The sequence below is a fragment of the Nannospalax galili genome, unplaced genomic scaffold (assembly GCF_000622305.1).
Source record: "Nannospalax galili isolate Female #2095 unplaced genomic scaffold, S.galili_v1.0 scaffold661, whole genome shotgun sequence".
Classification (NCBI taxonomy): domain Eukaryota; kingdom Metazoa; phylum Chordata; class Mammalia; order Rodentia; family Spalacidae; genus Nannospalax; species Nannospalax galili.
Window position 1 is genome coordinate 2838 of NW_008345457.1, and position 12081 is coordinate 14918.

Below are 12081 nucleotides of genomic sequence, written 5' to 3' on the forward strand. Positions count from 1 at the left end.
CTAGACTCTAGTTTTAAAAGTTACCAGAAGGCTGGGTGTGGTAGTGCATGCCTTTAATCCCAGCACTCGAGAGGCAGAGGCAGGCAGTTAGTTCTCTGTGAGTTCAAGGCCAGCCTGGTCCACATAGCAAGTTCCAGGCCAGTTGGGGCTACAAGGAGACCCTATCTCAAAAAGACCAAAAAAATTATAAATAAATAAATAAATAAATAACTACTGGAGAGATGGCTCAGTGGTTAAGAGCTCTGGTTGCTCTTGCAGAGGTCCTGGGTTTAGTTCCCAGCACCCACAGCCATCTGTGACTCTAGTTCCAGGGCACTGGACTTCTTCTAGACTCCATAGGCACATACATGGTGCACTTACATACATGCAGGCAAAACACACACATAAAAATAATTTAAAATTTTATTTATTTATTTATTTTATGTGTGTGAGTGTATTGTTTGAATGTAGGTAGGTGCACCCATGTCATGCAAAGCTCACGGAGGTCAGAGGAAGGCGTCAGACCCCCTGGAACTGGAGTTACAGACAGTTGTTAGCTGCCGTGTGGGTGCTGGGAATGGAAACCAGATCCTCTGCAAGAGCCGTCAGTGCTCTTAACCACTGATCCATCTGCCCAGCCCCATAAAAGAAAAATAAATTTTTAAAATTAAAAAATGAAAAGTAAAAAAATCTTTAAAATATTGGGATCTAAACTGAGGCCAGTTACAAATGCTAAACAAACATTTTTCACCATAAAAAGAAATCACAGAGGAAAAAAACTATCTTAAGATGGAAATATGGAAAGAAAGGAAGGGAAAAAAGAATGTATTGAGTCCTCATGGTGGCAGACAGAATGTCGCCTTCTACCAGCCTCTTCACCATCACAACCCTGGCTCTTCAACTCAGCTCTCATGCATGGGAATTTGCTTTTTTCTTTCTCTCTTTTTCTCTCTCTCTTTCTTTTTCTTTCTTTCTTTCTTTCTTTCTTTCTTTCTTTCTTTCTTTCTTTCTTTCTTTCTTTCTTTCTTTCTTTCCTTCTTTCTTTCTTTCTTTCTTTCTTTCTTTCTTTCTTTCTTTCTTTCTTTCTTTCTTTCTTTCTTTCTTTCTTTCTTTCTTTCTTTCTTTCTTTCTTTCTTTCTTTCTTTCTTTCTTTCTTTCTTTCTTTCTTTCTTTCTTTCTTTCTTTCTTTCTTTCTTTCTTTCTTTCTTTCTTTCTTTCTTTCTTTCTTTCTTTCTTTCTTTCTTTCTTTCTTTCTTTCTTTCTTTCTTTCTTTCTTTCCTTCTCTCTTTCTTTCCTTCTTTCTTCTTTTTGGCCTTTGAGACAGGGTCTCCTGTAGCCCCAGTTGGTCTGGAACTCACTGTGTAGACCAGGCTGGCCTTGAACTTACAGAGATCCGCCTGCCTCTGCCTCCCGAGTACTGGGACTAAAGGTGTGCGCCACCATGCCCAGCTATTTGCTTTTCTTTATAGATTGACCACCTATACACTCCTGAACACATCTTGAGGGTATTTTTTAAATGTGTATGTGCCACGTGTGTGCAGGTGCCCTTGGAAGCCAGGATTCCCTGGAACTGGAGTTACAGGTGGTTGTGAGTTGACTGATGTGGGCGCTGGGAATCCAACTCAGGTCCTCTGCAAGAGCAGGAAGAGCTTGTAACCACCGAGCCCTCCCTTCAGCCCCACATCTTTAGTTTTGCCTGGTTTTGAACTTAATATAAGTGGAATTTTATAGTATTCATTCTTTCTTACCAACACTGTGAGATGTACCTATGTTACCACATGTAGTTTTACTTCATTTCTTCCCACTGGTAATTAGGATCCCATTGCTAGCACACACTATAACTTACCTACTCTACAACTGACAAAAGATTTGGGGTTGTTATCAGTTTAGGAATTTTACAAATAATTCTGCTATGAGCATTTTTTTGTCTTTTGGAGACAGGGTCTCCCTATAGCCCCAGCTGGCCTGGAACTCACTTTGTAGACCAGGTTGATCTTGATCTCACAGAGATCTGCCTGCCTCTGCCTTCTGAGTGCTGGGATCAAAGTTGTGTGTCACCACGCCTGAAAGCTATGCACATTCTTTTTCTATTACTGTTTCTTGGTGTTTGTATGTGAGAGTCTGTTATGTGTGAACAAGAATGGGATGGCTGGATCCTTCAATCCAGCACTTAATTAATCCTGGGCTGGTGAGATGGCTCAGCAGGTAAAAGCACTTGTCACCAATTCTGACTGAGTTTGAGCCCTAGATCCACATGGTGGAAGGAGAGAACAGATTTCCACAAGTCATCCTCTGACTTCCACATGCACCCCAGAGAATGTAAATGCCCACATACATGCACACACTAAATAAACAAATAAATATAATTTAAAAAGAGAATGGAGAAATCCAGCTGTAGGAGAAAACACTGACCCTTATCTGGGAGATATAAATTTTTGAATGAAAGGTTATAAAACGAGCTCAAGGTCACACAGCTGGCGAATAGCAGAGTCAGAACCAACGGTAGAGCCAGTTATTAAGTAAACAGTACCAACTTGGCACAGAAATAATGCAGTGCAGGTCCAAGGCATAAGGAAACTTAAAGAACTATTTCTACTCCCTCATTCTGCCTTTTCCCTGATAGGAGTCTCTATGATAGTGTTCTTGACAAATGACACCTTGGGATGAGAGTTAAAGGGAGGTACTTCACACAAGGCTTCCATCATCAGGACCTCTTGCAATGGAAGGGACATCTACCACCTGTAGCTTTCACAAAGGAGGAGTTGAAACTTATGAGGAAGCAGAGCATGTAGGCTCCTCTCCAAAATAGGAGATTTGAACTGGAGCAAGGATTGATATCTAAAGTGAGGAGGAAATTTTAAGAAGGCTGTAGTGGAACACACCTGCAATCCCAGCACTTGAGGGGCTGAGGGATTTAAAAACAGCCTGGATAACATTGGAAGACTTCAGTTAAAAAATATTAAATGTGTAAATTCTCCTGCAAGTTGATTACAGGCATCCCAGGGCACTATAGCAACGTTCAACTCTGATAGCCCGGTGACAGAGCTAAGGGTGCAGCTAAACCATTCAGTGCTTAATCTAGCATATGTGAAGTTCTAAATTTAATCCCTAGTACCATTTTTTGTATTGTTTTGTTTTTTTTTTTGTTGTTTTTGAAGTGTCTCCCTGTAGCCTCAGCTGGCTTGGAACTTTCTATGGAGATAAGTTGGCCTTGATCTCACAGAAATCTGTCTGCCTCTGCCTCATGAGTACTCGGACTAAAGGTGTGTACTACCATACCTGGCCCCAGCACCATTTTTTAAAAAAATATTTAATATTATTTTTGTTTTGTTGTGTTTTGAGACAGGGTCTCCTTGTAGCCCCAGCTGTCCTGGAACTCACTTGAGACAGAGTATCCCTATAATATTAACTAGCCTGGAACTCACTATGCAGACCAGGCTGGCCTCGAAGTCACAAAGATCTGCCTGCCTCTGTCTCCCAAGTGCTGGGATTAAAGGCGTGTGCCACCACGCCCGCCTATTTTTATTTTATGTGTATTCATGTATTGCCTGCATGTAGGTGAGTGCACCCGTGTTGCGCAATGCCTGTGGAGGTCAGAAGAGGCTGTTGGATCTCCTGGGACTGGAGTTATGGACAGTTGTTAGCTGCCATGTGGGCCCAGCACACATTTTTAGTTATATTTATAAAACCTCAAGAACACTTTCTTCTCATTCAGTTGCCATTTTCCCCACCCTGCCCTTCCTAAATTTCCCAGACAGAAGAGCTCCCTCCTTTCCCTCTCTTCTGACCCTTCTAGAACTCAGTTCCATCTTCATACAACTTTTTACTGTCTCATATGACAGAGTCATCCACCTGCCTGTCTCATGATTGCCTCAAACACAATCTGTTTGAACCTGAACTCTGAGCTACCCATTGATGAATCAATCAGTAGATAGAGGAACATATTTTAAAAGCCTGGTCTTCTCTGTGTTCCCCCATTGTAGTGAATGGCACCACTTTTCATCAGCTGAGCAACGTGACATCTGGAGGCCACTGTCCTTCATTCCTTCCCTTCCCCACTTGCATCTTCAAATCTAACCAGTCAGCAAGTCCTGCTGGTTCTTCCTCTACAATAATTCTTGAATCCATCCACATCTGTCCATCCCTGCTGCCCCCCATATAACCACATGAGATTCTTAACCTCCACTGGTACTGGTGTCCTGTACCCACACACTTAGAAGAGAGTCTAAACTCCTCTCACTGGTCCAGGCCCCTAGGAACTTGGCCCTCTCTCTCTCTGAAGGCTCACCTGGAACCACACTCCCCTTTTCTGACCTTCAGCTGTACTGACCTCTTTGTAGACTGTTGAACTAGCTCAGTTCCCTCTCTAGCTGAAGCCCTGAACATACTATGTGCCTTGACCAGAGCTTTCTTTTCCAAGTCTCCCCATACAGCTAGCTCCCTCTCATCCTTCCACACTCTACTTTAGGATCAGCCCCCTGGACATGCCCTTCCTAACTACTCTTCCTCCCCATGCCCTACCTTCTCCATATTGTGTCAGTTTTCTTTCCTTTACAACAATCAACACATCTTGTGATTTGTTTGGACAGCTGGGTTTTGTGTCTCCCTCATAGAGGGGAGGCACCGCGAGGACAGGAATCAATGTAAGCCCAGGGCTCGGCCCATCTGGGTTCTCCTAAAGCGTCTGATGAGTGCATAAATCATTAAGGACTCTTAAACTGGGCATGGTGGCATATGCCTGTTAACTCCAGTACTCAGGAAGTAAAGGTCAGAGGATCAGAAGTTCAAGGTCATCCTTGAGTTCCAGGCCAGCCTGGGTTATATAAGACCCTGTCTCAAAAAAAAAAATCATAACTGAGAAAAGAAAGGAATAAAGAGCACACTGATACACTTTTCAATATAAACATGTTTACAAGGGGCATGGAGAGCTCTTTATATAGCAGGAAAGAATGCCACACTTCTCAGTGCCTCCAAGTATCCAGAGCAAGTGGTTCTACCTATGGGCAGTTGTGAAGTTGAACTTGCAAGTAGATTTTCAACAGATGAAAACTTGAGCTGTGGCTTTTAGGACATATGCTTTGGCTATACAACCAAAATTAATTTACAGATTCAGTGCAATACCCATTAAAATATCATACTTCACAGGTGAAGAAACAACAATCCAAGAATTTATATGGAACCATAAATAACCAAAGCAATCCTAAGGAGCAAGATCACAACTGGAGGTATCACAACAGCTGACCTCAGACCTATAGTGACAGAGCTATAGTGTCACTACAGAGCTATATTGAGAAAGACAGCCTGGCACTGGCATAAAAATGGACAGACCAATGAAACAGAGATAGAGGGCATGGAACTAAACCAACAAAGCTATGGCTACCTATTTTGACAAAGGAGGCAAAAACAAACATGCAGTGGAAAAAAGATGGCCTATTCAACAAACGGTGCTGGCAAAACTGGATATCCACTTGTAGAATGAAATTAGATCCATACCTTTCACCTTATACAAAAATCAGGGTCTGGAGAGATGGATCAGTGGTTAAGAGCACTGATTGCTCTTACAGAGGACCCGGCCGGGTTCAGTTCCCAGCACCCACATGGTGGCTAACAACCATTCGTAACTTCAGTTCCAGGGAATCTGACGCCCTCTTCTGATCTCTTTGGGCATTACACAACATGAGTGCACTTACATACATGCAAGCAATACAATCATACACATAAAATGAAAATAATAAAATGTTTTAAAAAATCAATGCAGAGTGAATCAAACACCTCAATAAAACACCTGAAATTCTGACATTGCTGGAGGACAATGTAGCAATTTTTTTTCATTTTTTTATGTGTATGCATGTATTGTCTGCATGTCAAGTAAGTGCACCCATGTTGTGTAATGCCCATGGAGGTCAGAAGAGGCTGTCAGATCCCTTGGGACTGGAGTTACAGACAGTTGTTAGCTGCCATGTGGTGCTGGGATTCAAACCCAGGTCTTCTGCAAGAACAACCAGTGTTCTTAACTGCTGAGCCATCTCTCCAGCCCCAGCAAATACTCTTTAAGACACTGGAGTAGGCAAGAACTCTCTGAACAGAATGTTAGTAGCTTAAGAACTAGCTCCAAGAATCAAAAGATGGGACCACATGAAACTTTAAAAAGTTTCTGCACAGCAAAAGAAACTACCAGCAGCACACATAGACTGCCCACAGAATGGGAGAAACTTCACCAGCTACACTTCAGATAGGGGGCTAATATACGGAATTTACAAAGAATTGCAAAAATTGTCGGCCAGGCATAGTGACACATACCTTTGATCTCAGCACGTGGGAGGCAGAGGCAGGTAGATGTTTGTGAGTTTGAGGCCAGCCTAGTCTACATAGCAAGTCCCAGTCCAGTTTGGGATACACAGTGAGACCCTGTCTCAAAAAGCAAACAAAAATAGAATTGCAAAAATAAATCGCCAAAATTAAATCACCAATCTGATTGGCAGAAACAAAATTGCCAACCAACAAATGGGCTAATGAAATGAACAGATATGTTTCGAAAGAAGAAACACAAAAGGCCAATAACTATTTTTGAAAGTGCTTAACACCTCTAGTCATTAGGGAAACACAAATTAAAACTGGAGAGATGGATGACTCAGAGGAGGCTGGAGAGATGGATGGCTCAGAGGTTAATAACACTTCCTGTTCTGAGCACCCCACACTGGGCAGCTCATAAATGTCTGTAACTCCAGCTCCAGGGGAACTGATGTCCTTTTCTGGTCTCCACAGGCACCTGCACATATAGACATACACATAAACATAGACCAGGCTGGCCTTGAACTCACAGAGATCGGCCTGCTCTGCCTCCCACCTTCTAAGCACAGGGATTAAGGGTGCATGCCACCATATCTGGCCTTAAAATCTTTTTTTAGAAATAAAAAGGAAACCGGGTGTGGTTGGGCACGCCTTTGATCCCAGCACTTGGGAGGCAGAGGCAGGTGGCTATCTGTGAGATTGAGGCCAGCCTGGTCTACACAGTGAGTTCCAGGCCAGCTGGGGCTGCAGGGAAACCCTGTCTCAAAAAGACCAAAAAAAAAAAAAAAAAAAAAAAAATCTAAAATTACTTTTCCATACCACGTCAACCCAGTTAGAATGGCTACCATCAAGAAATCTGACAAGTATTAGAGAGGATGTGGGGAGAGAGGAACCCTTTCTAAGCAAATTAATATAGCCATTATGTAAATAATTTTGGACACGCCCCCACAAATTAAAAAGATGTTGGAGAGAAGGCTCAGCACATAAGAACATTTGCTGTTCTTCTAGAGGACCCAGGTTTGATTCTTAGCACCTACATGGTGGCTAGCAACCATCTGTAACTCCACTTCCAGGAGATCCAACATCCTCTTCTTGTCTCTGCAGGGCATTACATGCATGTTTACATACATGCAGTCAAAACACTCATACACATAAAAGTTCCAGGACAGCTGGGGCTACAGGGAGACCCTGTCTCAAAAAGACCTAAATAAGTAAGTAAATAAATAAATAATAAGGAAAAAATTGAAAACAGAAAGGTGGGTCTAACAGTGAGTTCCATGATAGCTAAGGTTGCACAAAAAGGCCCTATTTATTTAAAATAAAAATAAATAGGTAGGGTGTGGTGGTGTATGTTTTTAGTCCCAGCACTCGGGAGGCAGAGGCAGGAGGATCTCTTTAAGTTCAAGGCCAGTCTGGACTACATAGTGAGTTCCAGGCCAGCTGGGGCTATAGGGAGACCCTGTCTCAAAAAGACCACAATCAATAAATAAATAAAAATAAAAAGAACTACCATTTGAACCAGCTATTCTTCCTACTCCTGGCATATACCCAAAGAGTCCCATATCCTACAATAGAGATATTTGCACATCCATTATTGCTGCTCTATTTATAAAAGCAAGGGAATACTAAAAATAAATAGAACTACCATTTGAACCAGCTATTCTTCCTACTCCTGGCATATACCCAAAGAGTCCCATATCCTACAATAGAGATATTTGCACATCCATTATTGCTGCTCTATTTATAAAAGCAAGGGAATACCAGTGTAGATATCTGTCAACAGATGAATAGATGAGAAAAATGTGGCATATATACAAAATAGAATATTATTCAACTCTGAAGAAAAATGAAATCATGGGCCGGGCGTGGTGGCGCATGCCTTTAGTCCCAGTACTTGGGAGGCAGAGGCAGGTGGATCTCTGTGAGTTTGAGGCCAGCCTGGTCTACATAGTGAGTTCCAGGCCAGCTGGGGCTACAGGGAGACCCTGTCTCAAAAAAAAAACCAAAAAAAAAAAAAAAAAAACAAACAAAAAAAGAAAAGTGAAGTCATGAAACTCAAAGAAAAAAATGCTCTCCTTCATATACAGATCTGAATCTATAATGTATATATTAAATATGTAAACAGCTGTAAGTGTGGGTATAGCATAATATTTAGAAAGGAGCCCATGAGAAAGTAAGATTAGGTGCTGAGGAAGGACAGAGTACTAGCGAAGGACACCAGTCATGAAAGAGGTTGTAAGGCTATTTTTCTTGCTTTTAACTCTGCCATGATTTTTCTCTTTTTTTTGGAGGTTAAGTAATTCAACTTTTTAGGTATTGAAGTAGCAAGAACTATTCTTGAATTCCATAAGACTCCAAAATGGGGAGCTAGAGAGATGGCTCAGTGGTGAAGAGCACTGGCTGCTCTTGCAGAAGAGCAGGTTTGGTTTCCAGCACCCTCTTGGCAGCTAATGACTATCTGTAACTCCAGTTCCAGGGGATCTGACACCTTCTCGGACCTCCATGGGCACCAGGCATGCACATGGTATACATAGGTCATGCAGGCAAAACACTAATACACATAAAAAGTAAAACTAAATCTTTAAGAAAAAGAATTCAACATGTGTGACTCGTTTGAGGCAGTGATTCTGAAAGTTGGGCTTCCTTTGTTATTCCACTGACCATTTGGGTAATAGGAATCAGGTATGCCGACTTATATTTAAAGAGCTGGAGGAACCAGGTGTGGTGGTGCATGCCTGGTGGATCTCTGTGTGATTGAGGTCAGCCTGGTCTACAGTGAGTTCCAGATCAGTTGGGGCTACAGGGAGACCCTGTCTTGAAAAGACCACCCCTCCCCCAAAAAATCCAAATCAAAAAACACCAAACAAAAAGAAAACCCAAACCCAAACCCAAATGAAACAAAAACAACCCAAAAAGTTGGAAGCAACCAGTACCCAGTTGTCTACTGCCACGGTCATGTTTGCCGGTGATCTGACAGTGCCTTCTTTAGGTCCATACTTTATCGGATTTTTAATTCACTAAGTGGTTTGGTAAGAAAGTATTTGGAGGACTGGAGAGATGGCTCAGCAGTTAAGAGCATTGTTTGCTCTTGCAGAGGACCCAAGTTCGAGTCCCAGCACACACATGGCGGCTAACAACCGTCCCTAACTCCAGTTCCAGGGGATCCAATGCCCTCTTCTGACCTCGGGCATTGCATGACACAGGTGCACTTATATACACTCAGGCAATACACTCATATGATAAAATAAAAAAAAATAGTGCATTTGATACAATTTTGTTATTTCTCAAGTTTTTCTTTAAATTATTTTTGTATGTATGAGGGTATTGTCTGCATGTATGTAAGTGCATTCATGTCATGCAATGCTTGAAGAGGTCAGAAGTGGGTGTCAGAGCCTTGGAACTGGAGTTTTGGATGGTTGTTAGCTGCCACATGGTTGCTGAGAATCGAACCCAGGTCATCTACAAGAGTAGCCAGTGCTCTTAACCACTGAGCCATCTCTCCAGCCCCTCTTTTTCTTTTTTAAAAAAATATTTTATTGTTTTTATTTTATGAGCCAGGCATGGTGGCACACGCCTTTAATCCCAGCACTCAGGAGGCAGAGGGGCAGATCTCTGTCTACATAGTGAGTTCTAGGCCAGCTGGGGCTACAGGGAGAGGTAAGGTATGGTTTATTAAAAAAAAAATTGCATTATGGACTAATTCTTTCTGTTATATTTGGAACAAAATGATCTTTCATATGAAATAATGTAACAGCTGAGTAGTGGCCCACAGTTATAACCCAGCACCTGGGAGGTAGAAGCAGGGGGATCTGGAGTTCAAGGTCATCCTTGGCTATAGAGCTACATTAAGACCCTATACCTCAGTCCAGGCATGGTGGTGCACACCTTTAATCCCAGCTCTAGGGAGGCAGAAGTAGGCTCTGTGAGGCCAGCCTTGTCTATATAGAGAGTTCCAGGCCAGTCAGGGCAACAAAGTGAGATCCTGTTTCAAAAGGAAGCAAAACAAGATCCTATATCAACAAACAGAAATTAAAGCATACCAGACTACATATATTTATATACATGTATGTAACATATATATCTGAATGTATATATATATGGAGGCCTTTGTACAGATGATTGGTCCCTCAGAAACACTGCTCCAAAGCAGAAAACACCCCCAACTCCCACATACTCAATTATGTATTCCAGGCTAGCCTTAAACTCACTACACAGCCAAGGAATCAAGAATGAACTTTAACTTCTCTTTCCCCGGACTCTGCCCGCAGAGTGCTGGTATCATAGGTGTGGGTACCATGCCTGATTTATGCAGTGCTCAGATCCACCCAGGGCTTTGTGCATGATAGGCAAGCACACTCCCAGAATGGAGACACTTTGTCTTAAATGTTTGACACTAATTTACAGTTACAAAAAAATTTAAACTGGGCATGGTAGTGCATGCCCATAATCCCAGAACCTGGGAGGCTGAGACAAGGGGCTGCTGAGGGCTACGAAAAAAAAGAAAAAAAAAAGCTAGAAATTTGTGCCAAGTAGAGGGCAAAATAGTGGCCGAAAGTGAGAAGAGCATTTGAAAATGAGTACATCTTGTACTGTAATAAAAAATAACTGCTTTTAAATAGAGGTAGGGGCTGGGGAGATGGCTCAGTCGGTAAAGTGCCTGCCCACCTGCCTGCTGCACAACCACTGCACCGACATGAGGACCTAGGTTTGGATTTCCAGGCCCCATATAAAAAGTTGCCTGTGCTTGTGTCCTAATTCCACACTGGGGAGGTGGAGACAGGTGGATCCCTTTGGCTCTCTGAACAGCTAGCTTGGCCCAATCACTGAGCTTCAGGTTCACTTCCACTTTTAAAAGATCATCACATCTGGGGCTGGAGAGATGGCTCGGCAGTTAAGAGCACTGGCTGTTCCTGCAGAGGATCTGGGTTCGGTTCCCAGCATCCACATGGCAGCTAAGAAACGGCTGTAATTCTAGTTCCAGGGAATCTGGTACCTTCTGACCTCCTGGGCATTGCATGACACAGGTGTACTACTTACATACATACAGGCAATACACTCATACACATAATTTTTTTTAAAAAAAGATCATCACACCTCCTACCATTTTTCTAGTTTGAACTTTTTAAACATGTACCTTTCATATTCTTCTATGTTAGAAATGACTTCGAAGCATTTTTTTGGTAGAGAAATTACAGCCATTAAAATTAAATACTGAGAAACCGTGTCTCAAAAAAAGCTGGGTGTGGTGATGCATGCCTTTAATCCCAGCACTCAGGAGGCAGAAGCAGGTGGATTGCTGTGAGTTCCAAGGCCAGCCTGGTCTACATAGCAAGTTCCAGGCTAGTTGGGTCTACAGGGAGGTGCTGTCTCAAAAAACAAAAACAAACAAACAAACAAGAATATTTATGTATTATGCATACATATATTTTTAAATATTTTATATGTGTTTATGCCTGCATATAGGTAAGTGTACCCATGTCGTGCAATTGCTTGCGGAGGACAGAAGAGGCTGTTGGATCCCCTGGAACTGGAGTTATGAACAGTTGTCAGCCACCATGTGAGTGCTAGGAACAGAACCTAGGTCCTCTACAAGAGCAGCCAGTGCTCTTAACCACTGACCCATCTCGGGCTGTACCTGCAGCTGTTTCAAAGATCCAAACCAAGGGCTGGTGAGATGGCTGTGTTTAAGAACACTAGCTGCTCTTGCTAAGGACCCATGCTCAGTTCCCAGCACCCACATGGTGGTGAAAAACTGTAACTCCAGTTCCAGGGGAACCAGTGTCCTCTTCTAGCCTCTGTTGAAGTGATGAC